Raw genomic sequence first — 24,758 nt, 5'->3', positions numbered from 1 at the left:
CAAATAAAAGGAAACCAGTAATACGGTGCGCGGAAGGAAGCCGGAGCACGGAAATCAGGAACAGGTGGGCCTAACGCGGTACGGTTACACGTGTTCTTTCAGAAGGACAAATCAGAACCGTTCAAGAGAAGGCCGCAGCGACGCACAAAAACTCCCAAACCTCTGGACTTGCCAGCTGGAGAAACAGATTGCGCTGGGAGAACTTAAGAGTCACTGGAGAGTGTTTAGTTCTCCAAGTGAGTAGCAGAACTGTGCTAATGAGGTCTTTAACACCTGTACTCCAACCAGCCGCCGAGTCTAAGCAGAACCAGGTGGGACAGCCAACAGCTTAGAGGTGGCCAAGGGGAACTCAGAAACTGAAAAAAATCCCACTCTTCCTGGCTGGTAGGATGCCGATGACATTTGTTGTCCTTTTTTATGCTTTGTTTTTTTCTCTTTTCCACATATCCCTCAAATGAGGAAAAGAATGTTACTTTGTAAAACAAAACATGGCTTTCAATTTATCTTTCCCAGTTACGCATTCCCTCGTGGCTTGATTTTGTCTAGAGCATGTAGCGGTTCAGGCACTATAGATGCAGCTCTGATTCTGCCACTTGTCAACTCCAGGAAGTCTTCATACAGACAGCGGCAGGTGGCTAGTGCAGAGGAGATGGGATGGGGAAGGAGAAAATATCCTTCCAGGATGTCCCTCTTTGGCATGCTTTGTCGTTGTTTTCTGGGCTCTGTGGGCTTGAAGAAGACTTCTTTTAAGTACTCTACATCCTTCCCTCTCCTCCCCTGCAAACACTCCCTGTCTGTTCTTGCCTTTCTTCCCCACTCAGGTTTTGACAACACAAACCATGCTAATTGGGAAAATGAGACACAAAATATAAACTTCTTAATCTGGGTAAGTAGCTGAAAACTAGAAAAGACAAGACATCAGATAAACTGGTTAGGAAAAGCAAACTTAGAACCAAAGCAAATGTGAGGCTTACCGCCTTGAATCTAAACCTTGCATTCTGTACCATGTGGGTCCTACAGGGAGAGGCAGGGAGGGACCATGCCAGTCCCCGTGGAGCAGCCTTGGGGGCTAATGACCCACCTGGGCACAGGTAGAACGGCAGGAGGGTGGACATTGCAGGCCATGCCCTCTGCAAATGTGGTCTGATCAGTTTCAAACTCTGACCAATCAGATCAGTGACTCCTGTAATGGCCAGTGTCAAGAGGTGACCAAGTGGGTATAGCCTGAGTGCCTTTTCATGGGCTTTGGCTGGTGGGCAGGGGGTGAAGAATGAGGAAAGCGATTTTCTTGCCTTCTTTTTTCCTTTCCCAATAAAGACTGGAATCCATTTAGAGTCCCCTATCACTGGATTCTTTAGCCCAGTTGGTTAAAATTTTTTCTCAAATCAAATCATTTTAATTAAAAAAATATAGATGATGCAGATCTTTATGAAACTTCTGCACTCCTTTCAGCTCCAAATCTATTGAAACCTGCTGTACACTGTGTTCTATCTGCCACTTTTCAACAAAATAGGAAAGGTATCTCATGGTATGATTACATTTGGTAAGAGCTGTGCATGGTGAGGAAGACAAAGTGAAGGTGAAGTCGCTCAGTCGTGTCCGACTCTTTACGACCCCATGGACTGTATCCTACCAGGCTCCTCCGTCCATGGGATTTTCCAGGCAAGAGTGCTGGAGTGGATTGCCATTTCCTTCTCCAGGGTATCTTCCTGACCCAGGAATCAAACCCGGGTCTCCCGCATTACAGGTAGACACTTTACCATCTGAGCCACCAGGGAAGCCTGGTGTAACTTGAGTATAACAGGTTACAATTCTTTGGGTTATTGGAAGTTTAATCAAGACTCCCAGATGTTACGGTAAATTAATAACTTATGATTAAGTTTCTCTTGGCAATTAATGTCAGCTTTTAAATCAGTGTTTGTTACATTTCATGTCACATTTACATTAAGTAATGAAATATTTGTTTATTGCACAATGTTCTTATGAATGCTCACAGCACCCTCATTAATTATAAAGCATTGCTCTGGAATACGGAGATACGTGTGTTCACGGTGCAAGTCTGCAATGCCTGTCTGGCCAAATGTTCACACACAGTGCACACTAGAAAAGCAGGTGCGGAGGGCACAGCGTTGCACGCACTCTAATTGAGCAGAGGTGGTTTTCACCCTCAAACGAATTGGACTGATGAACTCACAGGAAACACTGATTAGTTGGAACTGGGGGAATTTTTTTCCTAGTTATTCCTGGGATTTGTTCCATGAAAGTATTTTTTGGAATTGGCAGAAAAACCAATTCGTACAAAAATAAATGTCCTTTCTTTAACTGAAAGAACTAGGAAACTTCTTAATGCCTAATGTTAAAAAAGCATAAGAAAGCAAGAAGGTGTTATGTTTCTTCCACACTGAACTAAGTAATTTCAGCTGTGGTTTGAGATGAGCCACCAAGGCCATTATGATATTGAGATAATTGAAATAACAGCAAACCTTCTGCTGAGGACAAAGTGAACCTGCGGTGTTTAGATGATCTTTGTGATGGATATACTGCTCGAGACTTTAAAAATCTACTATCTTGCCCCCAATACACGATCTTTTCCCTAATTCTGAAGAAAGTGACACACAAAAGCAGAGTGTCCCTCAGTGAATGAGCGACAGAACTCAGGCTAGTACGGGGCTCTTCACTCTTGGACAAAGGCTCTGCTGCGCTAAGCCGGTGGCTTACAAAATCTTTGGGGCCACAGAAATCTGTCTTCAATGACATCTCATCAGGAAGCCTAATATTTAAAACAGAGTGCAGCTGGTGGAGAATTCCAAGCCAGTTTCAGTGCCTCCATCAATTTTCAAAGTTCTTGCCAGGTTGCAAGAATTTCTAAGAAAACTGATATTTCCCTACTTCATCTCCAAGAAATGGAATTCAAAGGACTTCTGAAAGCATCTTCATCTAATGGTTTCATCACTACTGATGGACAGAACCATCACCAGGCAGGTAAGCACCACATACACTTCAGCAGAACCTGAACAAGGGGCGCCAGTACTCATACACACAACACACTGATGCTAGTGAATGGCAACAACTTCCATGCAGCCTGTATTACCTTCTACCTGGACACGTCCATCCATTTCTCTAAGTACTGGCCTTGCATTCTGGACCATGCAGGAAAATATCCAAAGGGAAGCCCAGCGGAATCCCTCAAGATTCCCATCTCCTGATAGTTAACACATCCTTTCTCAGACTCAAGAAAAGAAGAAATCCAGTATATACCAGCAGCTACTGAGGGCAAGGCATTTTTACCCAGATGATTCTCGTATTTCACTTGACCTTGTGAGACATGTAATTTTGTTCTCATTTTACCAAGGAGGAAATCAAGACTCAGAGCAGCTTCACAAACTGCTCAGACAACTCTGTTGAGAGTTGGGATTTAGATCTGGATGAATCAAATTCCAAAGCCCATGTTCCTCCCACCACCCCATCTCTGAGTCTCTCATTGCTGATGTCTCTGATCAAGTCCAGAAACAATACGCTGCTGGGCACCGGCTTTGTATTACTAGGTACCCTTTTTATTATAAAAGCCAGATCTCCTCAGTTAGCAGACTACATGCATTTTGAGAATATAGCACAGAGGAGATTCCTCGGTCTAATTCCCTCCTTCCAAATGATAACACTGCAAACCATTGCAACCTATATTTATGGGACATGTTATAGTATTTATCAACTTGAGAGACACTGAAGGGCAGCACTAACAACCAAAGCTTTCTAAAACATCTCTTTCCATTCTATTACAGGATGGTCTGTATTCATAAGATCTATGGGTCTGTTAGCTCGAATTTTGTTTGCTTAGAAGAAACAGTTACTCAGGTTGATAACACAACTGCCATTCATGTACAGAGTGATTCCTTGACAGAAGAGGAGTACACATTTCTAAATACACTCATTGACTTTGCTATTCTTGAGTTTTCATGGCTATGGATGATTTTCTGCAAACATACCAGAGCTGTAATTTCTGAATGCACCAATGATGAATATCCCCTTACTGAATAACTCTTCCTGGAAGAGTTCCTAGAATTATATATCATTCAGTACTACAATATGAAGGGCAGTTGCCCATACAAAAAGAGATACAATCATCTTTTTTCATTACCTGTAATTCTTTTGATCCATTTTCTTCTCTGCTCCCTCCTCTGTAAGTAATCTTAAGAGACAGGAAATCTGGGCTATTTTTTAGAGAATAATCACTTTTCCCCTCCAAGTTTTAACTTGCACTTGGCATTAAGTGACAATAGAGGATTGGTATCAAATAATAAGCCTGGAGAATATCTATACACACACACACACAGAAGTTTGAATTTTAAAACAGATAATTTCCTCTTTATCTGAAAGCAGAGTTTCTTTAGTTGGAAGAAAAAAATCTGAATTTGCTCCACTCAACATTTTCTCCTCCTGTCTTAGCTCCAGCTACTGTAACAAATTACCCCATGCTTTAAACAATAAATATTTATTTCTTACCATTCTGGAGGCTGGGAAATCTGAGATCAAGGTGGTAGCAGATTCCGTGTCTGGTGAGAGCGCTCTTCTTGGTTTGTGCGTATCTTTCTCCTTGCTGTATCTGCTGGAGAGAAGGGGAGGACTCTGGTCTCTTCTTCTTCTTTAAGGACATCAATCCCATCATGGGGGCTCGACCCTTATGACCTCATCTTACCCGAATTACTCCCAAAGGCCCTACCTCCAAGGCTCATCATACTGTGGGGGGAGTGTGTGTGTGTGTGTGTTAAAGCTTCAGCATATGAACTGGGGGGATCAAACATTCAATCCATAGCATCTCCCTTCTCCCTCTCCACTTTTCACCTCATGCCCACACCGGACTCTGCAAAGCCAAATATAGAAGCCTCCATCTGCCCCGCTGACGCTTCTTTCTTGAGGACACTCCCTGTATAACAAGGTAATTTCCCCTTTTCCGTTTGTTCTCTACACATAGCTTTGATGAACCAAACCAACCACCCCCACACCCCACACCAAGCTCTAGAACAGTTCCCCTTCAAGACAATTGAATTCTGTAGGTCCCCCAGTGGCCAGGGGAGGGGAGAGAAGAAAATTTGTAATAACAACAGATTTTTCATTTTTGAAAGGCCCCTTTTAGTTGCTAAAATATTTTATATTCCCTGTAAGGAAAAAAAAAGTTCAGTGAACATTCTCACTAAATTGGAAAATAATTTTCAACATTACAAATGAATTTGTGTTCATTTAACTTAAATTCAGTTCAGTTCAGTCACTCAGTCATGTCCAACTCTTTTCGACCCCATGAATCCCAGCACGCCAGGCCTCCCTGTCCATCACCAACTCCCGGAGTTCACTCAAACTCATGTCCATCGAGTCGGTGATGCCATCCAGCCATCTCATCCTCTGCCGTCCCCTTCTCCTCCTGCCCCCAATCCCTCCCAGCTTCAGAGTCTTTTCCAATGAGTCAACTCTTCACATGAGGTGGCCAAAGTACTGGAGTTTCAGCTTTAGCATCATTCCCTCCAAAGAACACCCAGGACTGATCTCCTTTAGGATGGACTGGTTGGATCTCCTTGTAGTCCAAGGGACTCTCAAGAGTCTTCTCCAACACCACAGTTCAAAAGCATCAATTCTTTGGTGCTCAGCTTTCTTCACAGTCCAACTCTCACATCCATACATGACCACTGGAAAAACCATAGCCTTGACTAGATGGACCTTTGTTGGCAAAGTAACGTCTCTGCTTTTGAATATGCTATCTAGGTTGGTCATAACTTTCCTTCCAAGGAGTAAGTGTCTTTTAATTTCATGGCTGCAATCACCATCTGCAGTGATTTTGGAGCCCCCAAAAATAAGGTTTGCCACTGTTTCCACTGTTTCCCCATCTATTCATTTAATGTAGGACCAATAAATTAAGGATATGTTTCTGAAACAAACTTTGGCTTTTAAAAGCTTGTAAAAGCCTAATTATTTGGGGATTCCAGTGCAGAGACGTGGGTTTGATCCCTGGGTCGGGAAGATCCCCTGGAGGAGGAAATGGCAATCCGCTCCACTATTCTTGCCTGAAGAACTCCATGGACAGAGGAGCCTGGAGGGCTACAGTCCATGGGGTCACCAAGAATTGGACACAACTGAGCACACACAAAACAAGCTGCAACTCTACAGCCAGAGATTGCTAATTCGAATGTCTTGTGATATTTCAGAAAAGGGCTGTGCTTTGAAGACCATCAGCAACAGAAAAAGTAAAAAACAAAACAAAAACCACTGGCTAGATCAGAATGATGAGCAGCCACCTGCATGAAGGTCACTTAAAGCAACAAGGTCTGACTCAAAGTATAGGAGGGTGTTTCCAGGTCCTACACGAGTCTTCCCCTCTCTGTAGCTCCAGCCCTTAAGCAAGTCTGCCAGACCTGGAGCTGTCCAGAGGGAAGGCTGTCCCTGTCTGCTTGGACCCTGGACACTCAGAGGACAGACAACCTCTTTGAGGCCTCCAATCTGTATAGTGGCAGATTACACAGCTGATCTCAGGGGGGATGTTTGTAACAAGCAAACTGTTACTAAAAATAGTTAGAAGATACCAAATTTTTCAATGATAAACATAAAAACAGTAAGACTTCATCCCAAGTTACCCCTCCTAAAACACTTTGGTCCACTTGCACTCTAAGACACTCTCCTGAGCAGGGAAGAATGTGGTGGGGCTTCAGCAGAGCTTCAGCAGACCTGCAGAGCTGCACTTCACTCCTGGTCTGTTTTATCGATGCAGCAGCCTGCAGTCTGCACCGGTGGGAGTAAGTCATTCCCCATCACAGGTGGTGGCAGAAGAAAAGATGGAAACTGCCAGGTGATAAGACGCCCAGATGTCTGCCCTCTCTCCACACGGTGACTCTGCATGGCTAAGGTTTCTGCTATGAGGCCACAAATACTTGTGTGGTAAGAAGCAGCTAAAACCCAAGGAAAGTTTACCCCCTAACTTCTACCACTTAATTCCCCTAGAGAGTTTCAGTGGAAATGTAATCAGATTAAGCTGAGGTTCTAAAGGAAATTATAGGTGGCCATGTTGCCAACTGGGAATTTACACACCAGTTTGGAGTGGCCTTTTGGATCTGTCCCTGCGCTATTTTTCTACTGAATACTCTTGTTACAGGAACAGCTCACCTTATCTGAAGAAGAAATGATAGTGTATTATTGTCCTGACAGAGAATAGCTACTTAAAGTCTCTTATAGCCACTCTTCTTGTAAAACAAGTAATTCTATACTGCTTTAACCTTTCTATTTGTTTATTGATTTGGAATATCGTGCATTTCATTGGCTTAAAGCAGAGCATCTCCATATTGTAAACCAACCCATGAAATCTACAGTTTATTGCACATTTTGTAAGAAGTGAAAATTCTCATGCCCTTTACTCAATGAGATGAACATGTCTTCATTTGAAATAAACACCGAATCTAAGGCAAAAATGAGACTGAAGACGATGGACCTGGACATCTAGCCTGATCTTTGTTTTGTCGTAGAGGAGTGGCTGCGGGAGAAGGTCTCACTGGTGCTGACGCAGAGAGTTTTGACACCTCCAGTGGTATGACTGCAGTTCATGCGGAAATCCATTTGCAGGTAGATCCTGCTTCACTCCACAAAGACGGCACTCTCTGCCCCAAAAAGCAGCTTCCCCTCTGGTGGTCATGGAAGCCTCTACAAACACACGTTGCTGACCAGAAGTTTCGTCCTGCAGGGTGAAGCTAGCCCCACTTATAGCTGCTGAGTCCTGGGACCTACTCCACGGGCAGGAAGATTGATCATGAGGTAGTTTATTTAGTCAGAGGATCACGGGTGAGTCAGGAGACAAGGAAATTCAGAAACCAAAGTCAGAAGTGATTGTGCATAGAAGAGGAAACCAGCTGCACCTGGCAGTCTGCTACCAAATCAGAAAGGGCTGTAATGGAAAACGGATGCGTTTATAGAAAATCCGTCTCCCGTCCTCCCCTGGCCAGAGCTGCTGCCCTCTTCACAGGGAGTCAGCGTATTAAGTTTGGCAGCTCTAGTAGAGCTTGCCATGCCAGGGAGGTTATTAAAACTGAACTGAAATGGTTTCATAACTCGGACTGGAAACAAGAGTGAGGAAAATGCTAACACCAAAGTGACAGACCAGAACGAAATGGAGCTAGATTCGTAGGCTCTCTGGCTCATGTTTCAGGAGGCTCCACGTGTTAAAATAGGCTGAAAAGTTAGCTAAATAAAACAAAGTGCCAAGCGAGACATTTAACACCCTTGAGAGGGGGCTTACCAATGAGAGAATTCCATGATTTGCTATGTTGACCGAGAACTGTACTGATGGGAGTCTGAAGACAAGAATAATTATAACCACATCCCCTAAAATATCTGTCACATGTGAGGGACTTCTCCCTTCCCCAGTGCGCCTCACTGATTTGAAGGATCTCAAAGATATTTTCTGGTTCTCAGGGATAGAGAGTACCAGAGATTGAAAAAGCAGATGAGTGATGTGTTTTACCGTCACATATTACAGTCATTAAGAGTGTAGGCCAACAACTTCTTGGAAGGACATACTAATTTCAGAATTATACAATTTAAAACACTTGCTAAAATTGTGGAGGGTCTGATGTTAGCAGAGTCGTAGTTCAGGAGAGCCATCAATGGGCTATACTTATTTTTCCAGGTGGTCTTATGTGTGTCCAAATAAAAGTTATTTCTGAAAAAATATCAGCTATCATTTCTGGGAGGACCTAAGTTGAGGAGCAGCAAACAGCTTTCATGTTTGAAGCCAAAAGAATGTTTTTAGGCCCATTGAAAAGGCTGGTCACAGGCTTTATCCATGAGAATATATGGTAAGACCAACTCATGCCAGTGCAATTCAGAGGAGTGAAAAGCCTGGGTCTATAATACCAGTGCCCATGACCAAAAATGGTGGAAAGAATTTTAATGAAGAAGATAGGGAATGTCAGAACAAATGGTTAAACTCTAATTTTCCTTGTGGCTTTTAGGACATTTCCGTGACTATTTTTGTTCATTTCAAAAATAGGCATTTCTTATATTGACTTCCTTTTCCATGAGTTTTTATTTGCTTCTCATTCAATAGCAAATTGGTGGCTCCACCTTCAAAATATATCCAGATTCAAATATTTATCAGCACAACAACCCTATGGTGGTCAAGTACGATCATATCTCACCTGGATTATTGGAGTAGTCCCTTATCAGGTCTCCCTTTACCCACCCTGTCCTCCCTGTGGTCATTTCTTAATGCAGCATCCAGAGTGATTCACAGACATAGAGGAGCTCTGTTCAAAAACTCACCAATGGGAGAGGATTTGGGGAAGATGGTAGAGTAGGAATCACCAAAAATCTGTTTCCCTATCTAGACAACAATTGCAGTGGAAGAACTTGTCTGATGTAACTATTTTGTAACCCTGGAGTCTATTTAAGTCTTTCAACTTCCATGGGAAGGCTTGAACAGTAAATTACGGTTAATTCTGATCAGCTTCAGTTCATGCTACAGTACCATCCTCCCCTGCCCACAGCTGTATGACAGGCAGCTGTGCATGGGTTTCTGGAGCAGCTTGCACACAGCTTGTAGGAGCCAGGGTGGGCAAAATGCATCCTGTCTGCCAAATATCAAGCATCTGTTCTCTAATTGCTGTTTCTGATCACAGAGATGCAAAGAGGAGAGATCCGTTGTTGCTATATCTCAAGAGGGTTGCAAGCCCTCTTCTCCTTTGGCTAAAGTAACTTGTAGGGGATTTAAAGGACTGGAACACATCCCCCCTCATTATTCTCTTCTGTTAACTTTTGGAAGTCAAACATTAAGGCTAGGATATTAAAAAACAATATCATATATGGGGAAAATTAGGAAGTAACTATACATAACGATGGAAAGGCATAGGCTCAGAAAAGACCTGAGATGATCTTAAGTTTATACCAGGATGATCCTTGGCATAGAGACAGACTACAACAGTTGAAAACAAAACAAAACAAAACGAAAAAAAACAGAAACCATAGCAAACCCCAGCAAACCCAGGAGAAAGGAGACATTATAGCTTACAGAGTTCCAACATAATTTTATTCAAATGTCTATTTTCCAACAAAAGCTCAAAAAGCATACAAAAACAAGAAAGTATGATCCATTCAAGAGAAAGAAATAAGTCAAGACAAACTGTCCTTGAAACTGATAGCAGTTGTACTAGACAAAGACTTTGAATTAATCATCTTAAGGATGTTCAAAGGTTGAAAGGGAGATGTAGAGAAAGTCAAGAAAAGGATGTGTGAAAAATGAAATATCAGTAAAGAGGTAGAAAACCTAAAAATAAACCAAAAAGAAAACTGGAACTGTAAAGTACAATACCTGAAACAAAACTTTCATTAGAGGGATTCAAAAGCAGATTTAATCAGTCAGAAGAAAGAATGGGTGAAGTTGAAGATAGGACAAGCAAGGAGAAGAAAACTGTTGAGTCTGAAGAGTAGAAAGAAAAGGGAGTGAAAAAACAGTGAACAGAGCCCAGGGGATCTGTGGAACTCTATCATGTGGACCTAAATGTGCCCTCTAGGAGTCCCAGAAGGAGAAGAGAGAGGGTAAAGTGCAGAGAATATTGGAAAAAAGAATAGCTAAAAACTTCCCAAATTTAATTAAAGACGTGAATTTAAACGCTACAGGAATTTGATGAACTTCAGGTAAGATGAACTCGAAGAAATCCACAGAGACACATTATAATCAAATAGAGAGAATTTTGAAGGCAGCAAGAGAGAAGCAACTCATCACATGAAGTGATCCTCAGTAAGATAATCAGGTTTCTCATCAGAAACTTTGGAGGAAGGCAGTAGGCTGATACATTAAAAATATCAAAGCAAAAAAGCTCTCAACCAAGAATCCTATATCCAGCAAAACTGCCCTTAAAGAGCAGAGGAACGAACATATTCCCAGATAAATAAAAGCTGATAAAGTTCATTACCAGTAGACCTGCCCTGAAGGAAATGCTCAAGGGAATCCTGCAGGGTTAAACAAAAGGACATTAGAAAGACTAGAAACTGTATGAAGAAATAAATGTCTCAATAATGAAAATAATTGTAAACACATGAGTAATTACAAAAGCTGATATTACTGTAACCACTGTAACAATGGTGTGTGCGAAGTCCATTTTATGTTTTCTACATGATTCAAGAGACTTGGATTTTTAAAAAAATTATTAGTCTAAAAACTAGTACTATTGAACATTGATTTGTAACCCCACATTTTGTTCTCTACATAATTTTAGACATTAATGCATTTAAAAGATTTATTAAATTATGTTTTGTGCATACATATATAAAGATGTAATCTTGTGACACCAACAACTGAAAGGAGTGGGGACACAGTTGTAAAGGAGTAGGGGTATTGCATGTTAAAAATTATTAAACTATTAAACTATTACTGTGTTAAAAAACTATTGTTGAAGTTAAGCTGGTATAAATTCAAATTGGAGTGTTATAACTTTAGGATGTTAAATGTATTCCCCAAACTGAACAGAAAATAGCTGTGTATATACAGAAAAGGAAGAAAGGAATTATTTCACTATAAAAAAATCAAGTAAATCCAAAAGAAGACAGTAATGCAGAAAATGAGGGGAAAAAGCTAGAAGGCAAGTAGCAAATGACAGAAGTGAGGGTTTCCTTATCAGTAATTAATTTACATGGAAATAGATTAAACTCTTCAGTTAGAAAATAGAGATTGGCAGAATGGATAAAAAAATATGATTCAACTATGTTCTGTCTGCAGGAGTTTCAGCTTAAATACAAAAACACAAATTAGATTGAAAGTGAGAGGACAGAAAAAGATATTCCATGCAAATAGTAACCAAAAGACAGCAGGAGTGGCTATACTAATGTCAGATAAAATAGACCTTAACCGAAAAAGTTTTCAAAAAACAAAAATATAGATCAATGGAACAAAATAGAAAGCCCAGAGATAAATCCATGCACATATGGACACCTTATCTTTGACAAAGGAGGCAAGAATATACAATGGATTAAAGACAATCTCTTTAACAAGTGGTGCTGGGAAATCTGGTCAACCACTTGTAAAAGAATGAAACTAGAACACTTTCTAACACCATACACAAAAATAAACTCAAAATGGATTAAAGATCTAAACGTAAGACCAGAAACTATAAAACTCCTAGAGGAGAACATAGGCAAAACACTCTCTGACATACATCACAGCAGGATCCTCTATGACCCACCTCCCAGAATATCGGAAATAAAAGCAAAAATAAACAAATGGGACCTAATTAACCTTAAAAGCTTCTGCACATCAAAGGAAACTATTAGCAAGGTGAAAAGGCAGCCTTCAGAATGGGAGAAAATAATAGCAAATGAAGCAACTGACAAACAACTTATCTCAAAAATATACAAGCAACTCCTACAGCTCAACTCCAGAAAAATAAATGACCCAATCAAAAAATGGGCCAAAGAACTAAATAGACATTTCTCCAAAGAAGACATACAGATGGCTAACAAACACATGAAAAGATGCTCAACAGCACTCATTATCAGAGAAATGCAAATCAAAACCACTATGAGGTACCATTTCACGCCAGTCAGAATGGCTGCGATCCAAAAGTCTACAAATAATAAATGCTGGAGAGGGTGTGGAGAAAAGGGACCCCTCTCACACTGTTGGTGGGAATGCAAACTAGTACAGCCACTATGGAGAACAGTGTGGACATTCCTTAAAAAACTGGAAATAGAACTGCCTTATGATCCAGCAATCCCACTGCTGGGCATACACACTGAGGAAACCAGAAGGGAAAGAGACACGTGTACCCCAATGTTCATCGCAGCACTGTTTATAATAGCCAGGACATGGAAGCAACCTAGATGTCCATCAGCAGATGAATGGATAAGAAAGCTGTGGTACATATACACAATGGAGTATTACTCAGCCATTAAAAAGAATACATTTGAATCAGTTCTAATGAGGTGGATGAAACTGGAGCCTATTATACAGAGTGAAGTAAGCCAGAAAGAAAAACACCAATACAGTATACTAACGCATATATATGGAATTTAGAAAGATGGTAACAATAACCCTGTGTACGAGACAGCAAAAGAGACACTGATGTATAGAACAGTCTTATGGACTCTGTGGGAGAGGGAGAGGGTGGGAAGATTTGGGAGAATGGCATTGAAACATGTAAAATATCATGTATGAAATGAGATGCCAGTCCAGGATCGATGCACGATACTGGATGCTTGGGGCTAGTGCACTGGGACGACCCAGAGGGATGGTATGGGGAAGGAGGAGGGAGGAGGGTTCAGGATGGGGAACACACGTATACCTGAGGCGGATTCATTTTGATATTTGGCAAAACTAATACAATTATGTAAAGTTTAAAAATAAAAAAAATTTAAAAAATGACATTTTTATATTAATAAAAGTTTCAGTACAACAAAAAATGACAATTGCAAACACTTACGCATCTAATAACAGACTAGCAAAATATATGAAGTGAAAACTGAAAGAATGAAAGGAGAAATATCACTACAATAATAGTTGGGGACTTACCCTACTTTCAACAATGGATAGAAAAACTAGACAGAAAATAGTTATCTTTAACTATTACCAATAAACCAACTACATCTAACAGGCATATACAGAATACTCTATCCAATAACAACAGCATACCCTTTCTTCTCAAGGGACATGGGACATTTTCCAGGACAGACCATAGGTTAGGCCACACATTAAGTCTCAACAGGTTTACAAAGACAAATATGTGAACTTTCCAGTTGTACTTCTTCTGTTGTTCATTTCAAACTTCATCCCATTGTGGTCAAAGAAGATACTTTATATATCTGTCTTAGGGTTAGGGTAGAACTTTTGGCCAACCCAATACTTAGGAATTGACTTAACCAAGGAGGTGAAAGACTCACATAACAAACTACAAAACATTTCTGAAAAAAATTAAAGACACAAATAACTGGAGACATATTCTATGTTTATGGATTGAAAGACAGTATTGTTAAGATTTCAGTACTACCCAAAGTCAGATACAGATTCAGTGAAATCCCTATCAAAATCCCAATGATATTTTTGCAGAAATTGAAAAACCCATCCTAACATTCATATGGAATCTCAATAGCCAAAGTAAACTTGAGAAAGAACAAAGCTGGAGAACTCACACTTCCTCTTTTCAAAACTTACTACAAAGCTCAAGTAAGTAAAACAATGTGGTACTGGCATAAAGACACATATAAATATCAATTAAACAGAATAGAGAGCTCTCACTTGTATTGTCAAATGATTTCCGATAAGGCTGCCAAGACTATTCAATGCGGAAAGGACAGTCTTTTCAACAAAAGGCACTGGGAAAACTGGATATCCACATACCAGAAAATGAAGTTGGATCCTTATCTAACACCAGTATACAAAAAATTACTCAAAGTTGATCAAAGACTTAAGTGGAAATCCTAAACGATAAAACTCTTAGAAGAAAACATATAGCAAAACTTAAAGACACTGAACTTGGAAATGATGTCTTAGACGTGACACCAAAAGCAAGATGACAAAAGAAAAAGCGGACTTCATGAATATTAAAAAATATTGTGCCCCAAAAGACACTATTAGAAACTTTCCTGGTGGTCCAGTGGTTAAGAATCTGTCTTGCAATGCAGGAGACATGGATTCTATCTCTGGTTGGTGAACTGAGATGCCACATGCTTTGGGGCAACTGAGAGCACATACCAGTAGAGAGCCAGTGCAGCACAATGAAGAGCCTGCATGCCACAACTAAGATCCGATGCAGCCAAACAAATGTTTTACAAAGACACTATTCACAAAGTAAAAAGGCAACCCACAAAATGTGAGAAAATACTTGCAAATCATATATCTGAGAAGGGACTAATATCCAGAATATACAGAAAACCCAAAAACTGAACAATAACAAAAATTTCAAGAATAGGAAAAGATAAAGACTTGAATAGACAGATACTCTTTGAAGAAAAAAGATATACAAATGACCAATAAGAGTATGAATAGCCTCTCAGCATCAGCAATGCTGCTGCTGCTGCTAAGTCGCTTCAGTCGTGTCCAACCCTGTGCGACCCCATAGACGGCAGCCCATCAGGCTCCCCTGTCCCTGGGATTCTCCAGGCAAGAACACTGGAGTGGGTTGCCATTTCCTTCTCCAATGCATGAAAGTGAACAGTGAAAGTGAAGTTGCTTAGTCGTGTCCGACTCTTAGCGACCCCATGGACTGCAGCCCACCAGGCTCCTCCGTCCATGGGATTTTCCAGGCAAGAGTACTGGAGTGGGGGTGCCATCGCCTTCTCCAATGCTTAGGGAAATGCAAACCTAAAGTACAATGAGATACCACCTCACATTCATTATGATGGTTTCTATCAAAAATAGAAAATAACAAATGCTGGTGAGAATATGGAGAATTTGCAGCCCTTTGCACTATTGGTGGTACAGACACAATGGAAAACACCATGGCTATTCCTCAAAAATTAAAAATAGAATTACCATATGTTGCAGCAATTTGGGGTATATGCCCAAAATAATCGAAAGTAGAGTCTGTACACGCATGTACACCCATATTCATAGCAGCATTACTCACAATAGTGGAAGCAACTCTGGAGTCCATAGACAGATGACTAGATATCTGATATATACATACAATGGAATATTGCTTAAAGAGGTAGGAAGTTCTGATGCGTGCTACCATATGGATGAACCTTAAGTATATTATGCTACATGAAATAAGCCAGTCACAGAAAGACAAATACTGTATATTTCCACTTACAGGAGATACTTAGACTAGTCAAAGTCATAGAAACAGAAAGTACAGTGGTGGTGTCAGGAGTCTGAGGCGGGAGGAGAACGAGGAGTCAGTGTTTAGTGGGTACAGAGTTTCAGTTTTACAATATGAAAAGCGTTACAGAGATGGATTGTGGTTTTAGTCGTACAATATGATGAATGTATTTAATACCGCTGAACCGTACGTTTAAAATTTGTTAAGATGGTAGATGTTAAATGATATGTATTTACCACAATAAAAATTACTTTTAGAAGCTTCTCTGTTGACTATACTTCACTCAGGGTAAAAGTCATCAAGACCCCACATCAGCGAGTCTCATCTCACATGGGTATCTAAGTCATCTAAGGAACTTTAAATTCTACACGTGCCTGTGCTACCTCTAACAGTTACGTGTGAATTGGTCCAGGGTAGGATCCAGGCAGAATCCGGTTCCTGTCCAACCTCATTTCCTACTACTTTCCCTCTCTCACTGCAGGTGCACTAGCCTCTAAACGCACTTCCACCTCCAGCCTCACGTGTCTCTCACATGCCTTTCCTCCTATGTCACTCCTCCTTGAGCTGACACTCGGTAAGTATCTGTTAAATGAATACATTATTCTAATTCATGCAACATGGTAAGGTGTGACTGATTTTGGATGTCTGCCCCACTGATATATATACTCTTTCCCTTGGGCATTTAAAAATTTTCAGCCTTTTTTAGAAATGGATCCACTGCCTAAATTGAGAGAATTGGAATGAATACTGCCCTGTCCTCACCATTTTTAGAGTTGAAGAGACCCTGCTAGGCTATTTCTACCCAGTGCATTGTTTTAGAAACCATGATGAGAGGAAAGAGCAACCTCATGACAGCTGACCACAGCTAGGGATTTTCTTTAGGGTCTCATTCATATTGATTTTCCACTGTATCCCATAAGATGTCCGTGAATGATAAATATAGAAAAGTTTTCTTTAAAATGTTTATTGGAGTATAATTGCTTTACAACATTGTGTTAGAAAAGTTTTAAATCACAGACCTTGGAAACACGCATCCTGATTCCCATAGCCCGGAGAACCCTCGGCAGCCACGTACTCCGATGGCAAGGGCTCCCTAGACTGAGAAGCACTGTATTCCCTACTTCCCTAATTGAACCTGAAAGCACGTAAGACCCAAAGGGCCAAGGGTTTAATTAAGATCGCACAGTTAAATCCTGGAATTAAAACTGGAATTTGGCCCCCAGCCTTTGGGTGCAAGGCTTTCCCTGTGTGCCTATTCTCTGTCCACAAGCACATGCAAAGTCCTTATCCCATTAAACACTCCACACCACCTCCCAATGTCTGATTTCACATTACTGCATGAAATCAACAGCAAGGAGGGTGACACTAAGGAAATTACCTATAAGCTTTTCAAGCAAATATGCATTTGCTGATGATGTGTTGGAATTTCTGTAGAAACATTCAGCAAGAAATCAAGTTATCTATTAATAAAATGCTCAGTAGGGTGACAGTCATGAAGTAGGGCTTGTCAACCACCAGTGGACACACTGGAGGCAAAATTCTGATCTTCAATGGGAGAATGAGAAATATTGTGGCAATATTTGAATCAAGGACTCTTTTGCTGCATTTAAATCAGTGAAGGAGCCCTTGATTGATTTCAGAAGAGAGCTGTCCATAGTTCATGATAAGGGAGAAAAGCAAGTGGAGTCATGTACGTAGTATACCAACTTTAATTAATCAAGTAACAACCCTCTGTGTATATTTACGTGAGCGTGGAAAAAGTTATGGGGATATACACAGCAACTGCTAACACTGGTTTTCTTAGGCATATGGAAATGAAGGAAGCCCAGGGAAGGTTATTCACTTTCTCTTAAGGCAAGGTCTAGGCCCCTTTCTCCTCAAGCAAGTTATTCTATTTTGAGTTCCAAAAAGTTGGGTGAAAATCATCCATCAGTGAAAAATCAAAGCATTTTAGCTGCTTGTTTTGAAGAAGAACAGTAATTTCATTAGGTGGACAGAGATACAAAGAAAAAGTCAAGAAGGTATTAATTGTCATGAATGAAGAGATCTAAATCCCCACCTGCTGACGGAGTCAGCTCCCACTGAGAGAAATTGGTGGTGGTGGCGGGGAGAGGAACAGAAAAACACAGAGCCAATGGGGAGTTAACAAGACTCTATCCAGAAAGAAAAGTAATTCAGGTAAAATCAAATGAGAACCCTAACTGCAATTTAGAGATGGCAGTGCAATAGTGCGTCCAAATTTAAGGACTAGATGAGATGATTTTGAGTGGGAGCTTTCTGTCCAGGCCCACAAACACCCACAGACAACAGTGACTTGGAAAAATCTCAAAGAAACAGGTCTGACAATGACTATGAATAAACAGCGGGGGAGAAACACTGTCTTATCTTCTGAAGGGATGTGTCAAAGCTGCCTTCAGCTTTTCTAAGAAAATGTATAAAATTATAATACTGAGGTTAAGATTCTTTCATTCTTTCACAAATATTATTAAACACTGACTAATGACCAGTCAGTATTCCATGCGCAGCGATAGAGTGGTGACTAAGACAAAACTCTTGGCTTCCAAGAGTGACCATTCTAGTTCAGGATACTGATAATAAGCAAACAAATAACATGACAGGTGAAAAAAAGAGATGCTATGGGGCACAACGTCAGGCTAAAGGAATAGTAGTGGATAGGTTCCACTTTAAACAAAATGGCCAGGAAGGATCCTCTGATGAACTTAGAGCAGAGGCATGAATAAACTGAGAAAGTAAGTCATGTGAAGCTTTGGGGAATAGGGTTGAGGGCAAAGGAAACAGTAAGCACAAAGGCCGGAGAGGACCAGATTGGTGTGTGAGGAGTAGCAAGCAGGCTCGTGTGGCTGCAGAAGACTAACCGAGGTGCAGCGTCATAGGAGATTAGGAGTGGCCTCTAGGCCAGGGGAAGGAATTTAGACTTATTTTGAATGTGGTGGGAAGCCACAGGAGGGCTTTGATGAAATAATAACAGAATGTGAGTTACATTTTAAAAAGATCATTCTGGTTATAGTATGAAGGACAAATTGTAGCGGAATATAAAGGAGCTGGCAGAATTGGTGGGAAGGCTTTTGCTTTGGTTCATAGTGGCTTTAATTAAAGTGGTGAGAGACTGCTCCACTTCTTCCCAGAGCTTTGCATGCTAACAGGTGATAGAAAAGGTTTTGCCACTTTTTTTCTGGAACAGGCAGTGTCTGCTCATTTTATACTTGCTTAACCAAGGGGTCTTCACCCAGAGACTCCATGAAGAAAAAAGCAGATTGAACTCAAAGTGATTTTTTCTTACTTTTCCTAGATTGGAAAGCAGCCAGCAACTTCACTGTCGAAACATTTCTTTACTCGGGCTTCAAAATCACTGCAAATGGTGACTGCAACCATGAAATTAAAAGACACTGGCTCCTTGGAAGAAAAGCTATGACAAACCTAGACAGCATATTAAAAAGCAGAGACATCACTTTGCTAACAAAGGTTCATACTGCCAAAGCTATAGTTTTTCTGATAGTCATGTATGGATGTGAGAGTTGGACCATAAGGAAGGTTGAACAATGAAGAATTGATGCTTTTGGACTGTGGTGCTGGAGAAGATTCTTGAGCGTCCTTTGGACAGCAAGGGTATCAAGTCAGTCAATCCTAAAGGAAATCGACTCTGGATATTCATTGGAAGGACTGATGCTGAAGCTGAAGCTCCAATACTTTGGCCACCTAATGCGAAGAACTGACTCATTGGAAAAGACCCCAATTCTCAGAAAGATTGAGAGCAGGAGGAAAAGGGGCGACAGAGGATGAGATGGTTGGATAGCATCACCAACTCAATGGACGTGAGTTTGAGCAAGCTCCAGGAGATAGTGTGACGGACAGGGAAGCCTGATGTGCTGCAGTTGCAAAGAGTCACACCTGACTTAGTGACTGAACAACAAAAACACAGACTCACGCAGAGCCGCATCACACTCACACAGTGTCCGTCACACACTCTAGAGCCAGCTGGCAAGGGAAACCCAGGAAGAGGACAGCAGGAGGCAGAGAGAGGTGCTGGGTCCCCCTCATCCCCAGACTGTAAAACTGCAAGACTTCTGTGCAGTCTTAATTCTTAGAGATTGACATTTCATTTTATTAAGAGGTTATGGTACAGCTTACATATCTTTTTTCAGAAATGAGAGAAGAGCATTAATTTTACTCCTTACCCTTGCCTTGTTTTCTCCAAATACACCTGTATAGTTAGTGAATTGCAAAATAATCACATAGACCCAATAGGGAATTGAAGTCATAAAGGAATAATTTAGAAAATAATTATATTTGCACTGTAATTTTTTCCAAATTCTTCTTATTCCGATTTCGCCAATATATCTAGAGTTGGACTGTTTTAATTAGGCAATAGGATCCATCGTAGGTGATTGATCTAGGAAGTGGATTGTGAATCTGTCTTTTTTTAAGTAGCACATTTATTGTATTACACCTGCCAGGTTAAAAGTTCAGAGGGGTAACCTTACAACAGAGGGACCCCTGAGCTGGGAGTGTGGGTCATAAACCCAGTCCCACAACTGGGAAAAGTACTTTAAACTCTTTTCCACTTGCTCATCTATAAATTAGAATAACAATCTGTCCTACCTACTCCACAGAGTTGGATAAATTTTCTGACCACAAGTCAAGATGGAAACTCCTAGATGAGGGAGAGAAAGGAAAGTGCTAAAGGGGAATTTTCTGCAATTCCAGAAAATGAGCGAGGCTAAGTGCGTAAAAAGTTGAATGGAAGTGATGAAGACACTAGAAATACTGCTGGAGAAGTAGGATGCCCAATGGGCAGGACAACAAGACACTTGTTTTTTAAGACAGAATATGCTCAGAGGTTAAAGCATCTGCCTGCAATGCGAGAGACCTGGGTTCGATCCCTGGGTTGGGAAGATCCCCTGGAGAAGGAAATAGCAATCCACTCCAGTATTCTTGCCTGGAGAATCCCATGGATGGAGGAGCCTGGTGGGCTACAGTCCACAGGGTTGCAAAGAGTCGGACGCGACTGAGTGACTTCACTTTCAGTTTCATGCTTCTTTTTGGTCCTAACTGGCTGTTTCAACTTCATCAGAATAAAAAACAAAAAGTCTCAAACTCTTAGAAACTCCAACAGTTCATAAACTCTGTCCCATATGGTCCTACATCCTTCTCCAGAGATTATCACTGGTATCTGTTTGGGACGATCCTTCTAGAATATCCCTAGGCAGTTACAATAGTATGTGTATGTATAACTAAATTAAACATCTTAAACTTTACTGCAGGAATACAGACATTTTAAGTAAATTGTTTTAATAATCTAAAACCACACTAAGATTTCTGGGATATCCTAAATCTTTTAAAACGATTTTAACTCTGAATTTTGGTTATTTCCATGGCAACTGACTCCAGTATGCTTGCCCAGAGAATTCTGTGGACAGAGGAGCTTGGCGGGGTACAGTCCATGGGGTTGTGAACAGTTAGACACAACTAAGCGACTAACACTTTCACTTTCCATCATTTTAATTATAAGAACATATTAAGTACATATTCATGACCATCAACATTTTAATTATAATTTTCCTCAAGTTGATTATTTTCTCTAACTTGAATTCTATTACCTATTTTTAATATATGATAAATTGTCTATACAATGCAGTTATATTTTCATATTTTGCATTTATGTTAGAAAGTTACTGGGATCTGCTGCTGCTGCTGAGTCGCTTCGGTCGTGTCTGCCTCTGTGCGACCCCATAGATGGCAGCCCACCAGGCCCTCCCCCCCACCCCCCCATCCCTGGGATTCTCCAGGCAAGAACACTGGAGTGGGTTGCCATTTCAGAGTTAATTACTTTCCTTTTGCCTTTTTACCTTTTCAAGGTTTTGTTCATTGATTACTTTTTGATCTATTGTATTTAATATTTTTGACAAAGTGAATTTTGTTCTGTATCTTTTATTTTTATAAAATCCAACTTTCCTGTGTCAAGCTTTGCATATCCAAAATTTACCAAGATTTTACTTTTCCTATCCATATTTGGCAACAAAAAATTTCATGTCATGCAATTTTGACCTTTGTCAATGCTGTTCTCTATTGATTCTTTTCATCAGCAATGTTTGTTATGAATTGAATGATTACTGACTGCGTTTGATTTTCAGATCATCCATAAGTGTAAGCAATTCCCTCTCCCTCGAGTTTCAGAATGGCTCAGTTGCTTGAATTATTCTGTTGTGTAGCTCATCCTATCTTTCTTACTTTTCATCTCCTTGCATACCATTGTGGGCCACAGAGCAAGCAGTGAAGTTAGAAAGACATTTGAAATGCCCTGAGCTGCTACAGGAAAGAAGCAGCAGCAATAACCCGAATGCATGCATAGAAAGAAATAACTGGGCATCTCTACATGCTAGCTGGTTGGTATATGAGGCTACAGTGAATCCAGAACTGTCCTATCTACTGCCATCTCCCCTGGAGGCACTAACGTGAAGTTTAGGCTGGCATCTGGGACCAACTTATCCATCAGACACAGCAGTCTCTGTGCTAAGGCCGCAATACTTTAAGGACCTAGAAGAATGCTTTAAATTCTTTTACAATCCGATGGGAAAAATAAACTTTTAGGTTGAACAAAAGGTTGATATATAGTACTGATATATTCTTCTTTATACCAATGCAGTGATAAAATATAACTCTTAAAAAATAAATTTAAAACATACTTTAAAAATATAATTTAAATTTAATGGAAGGGAAAAAGAAACCTGCAAAAATGAAAGCTCCTGGAGCCGAAGTCAAAATGGTGGCCTGCTGGCCTGTGTGCAGCCATGCTAAGTCGCTTCAGTCGTGTCTGACTCTTTGTGACCCTATGGACTGTAACCCTCCAGGCTCCTCTGTCCATGGGATTCTCCAGGCAAGAATGCTGGAGTGGGTTGCCATGCCCTCCTCCAGGGGATCTTCCAGAGAGCGAAACTTAGTCTCTGATGTCTCCTGAATTGGGAGGGAGGTTCTTTACCACTAGGGCCAACTGGGAAGCCTGGCCTCTTGGCATAAGGGCATCAAATTGATACAGCAGAACACACCACCCACCTAAAGAGTATAAGAGGGCTCTTGGGAACAAACATTTTATAATATGATAAAAACAAAGCTTACTTATTTAAAATTACTCAATATTAACATAGCCAGTATTTTCTCATTTCTCTTCCAAGGGAAGAAAGCTCAAGTACCGGACTGGTTTAAGGTCAGATCCCTGGCTCCCCTGGCTCTGGTTGTCCCTACCACAGCTGGTCACTATATCCCATGTGTCTGGGTCTAGCTTTGAACAGAGAAGCCCTAGAAGACCCATGTCTGACCAGCTGGGTCATGCTCAGAGACACCATGGTTTACAGGGATCTATCACTAGGTAGATCCTCTGGGTTCCTTGACTTCACCTTTGTATCTGAGCGCCTGACACACGGACTCAGTCAATACTGAGAGACTCGCCTTCACTGCTCTAGTAGGAAGGGAAGCTGTACACACAGTTAACAGTTGTACCTGGGACTTCTTTGGAGGTCCAGTGGTTAGGACTTCACACTGCCAACGCAGAGGCGATTCCTGGTCAGGAAACGAGATCCCACATGCTGTGCGGTGTGGCCAAGATTAAAAAATCACAAACATAAAAATAGTTGTACCAATTGTTTCAGAAGAAGAATTTTCTCTAATCAAATTCTGGTAAGAATAAAATGTGAGAGAACAAGATGGCGGAGGAGTAGGTGGACATGGAGTATGTCTCTCTCCACAGATACATCAGGAATACACCTTCAGACACAGAAGTGCACGCAGAACACCAGCTGAGAGCAGACAGGAGTACCTGACCAGAGGAAAAGACCCACACAAAACTGGGTAGAATGAAGGAACTAGAGGGAAAAACAGGAGTGTTAGTAGGACTGGGCCTGCCCTAGGCAGGTGGGGGAACTGAAGCAGGGGTCTGATCCCCACACTGGGGCAACTGTCTGAGTCAGAGGAGAAACATTTAAGGCTAGTGAAACAGCTGATCTGTGGCAGTCTAAATGGAATGAGACTCAGACAGTCCTTGCTGCAGCCATACATACCCCAGACAGGGAAGTAGATCCCCTGGAAGGCGCAGAGGCTGGGAACTGGAGTTTAGGGATTGTGGAGCAATCCCGGGGTGAGGGCTGCTGTTGACTGAAGAGAGACAGATTGAGGGGATGTGTGGGAGGAGACTGTGGTGGGAAATGCCTGTGGAGGAAAGCCTGGCAGCCATGGAAGCAGGGCCATATTGCTGAGTCACAGGTAGGGGGTGGAGCCATCACCATAGCCTCTCTCCCCCCACACGCCAGAATCCGCAGCTGAACAATAGAGAGGCTGGTCCATCAAACGCCTGATGCACTGAACTACAGACTAGGACCCCACCCAGGGTGCCCCTTTCAGTGCCTGACGCTCAGATCTGTAAAGTAGGACCTCATCCAGGGTGCCCCTTTAAGTGACTGATGCGCCAAAGTACAGAGTAGGACCCCACGCAGGGTGCCTCTTTAAGTGCCTGACGTGCCAAACAACAGAAAAGGACCCCAGGCAAGGGAGCCCTCTAAGTCCCTGAATGGGTGGAGCTACGGAGAAAGACTGGCCAAAGAGGCCTTCTGATCACCAGCTACAAGATGCTTGAAAAAAGACTCTGATAGGGCCATCACTCCTGCGGCAGAGGCAGTCTGTGTCCCTGCACACTTGGTGCCACCAGGGTCTCCACAAGTCAAGCAGCTGCACTACCTTCACCATCAGCTCTCACTGGGGCAGAGCTGCCACAGGCAAAAGAAGTCTTGCGACTTTGCGCGCAGGGTCACTTCAGTAGTGTCTGACTCTCTGGGACCCTGTGGACTATGGCTTGCCAGGCTTCTCTGTCAGGGAGGGGTTCTCCAGGCAAGAACACTGGAGTGCGTTGGCCAATACTGGTTGCCATACCCTTCTGCTGCTGCTGCTGCTAAGTTGCTTCAGTTGTGTCCG

The 24,758-nt window shown here is 41.5% G+C and overlaps 1 long non-coding RNA gene across 2 annotated transcripts in view; it reads right to left on the bottom strand.

Moving 5' to 3' along the window:
- The window catches only part of LOC112449044 (uncharacterized), a 132,757-nt gene extending 108,590 nt beyond the window's left edge, over window positions 1–24,167 (bottom strand). For both annotated transcript variants that reach the window (XR_009496672.1, XR_009496671.1), the window contains exons 1-2: window positions 23,295–24,167; window positions 4,501–4,603 (exon numbers count right to left, since the gene is read on the bottom strand). This is a non-coding gene — a long non-coding RNA (uncharacterized lncRNA). The remainder of the gene's footprint in view (window positions 1–4,500; window positions 4,604–23,294) is intronic.
- Window positions 24,168–24,758: the final 591 nt, after the last annotated feature.

This window comes from Bos taurus, chromosome 12, assembly GCF_002263795.3.
Source record: "Bos taurus isolate L1 Dominette 01449 registration number 42190680 breed Hereford chromosome 12, ARS-UCD2.0, whole genome shotgun sequence".
NCBI lineage: Eukaryota > Metazoa > Chordata > Mammalia > Artiodactyla > Bovidae > Bos > Bos taurus.
Note: the sequence above shows the minus strand (reverse complement) of the source record. Positions and strands in the feature narration are given on the sequence as shown.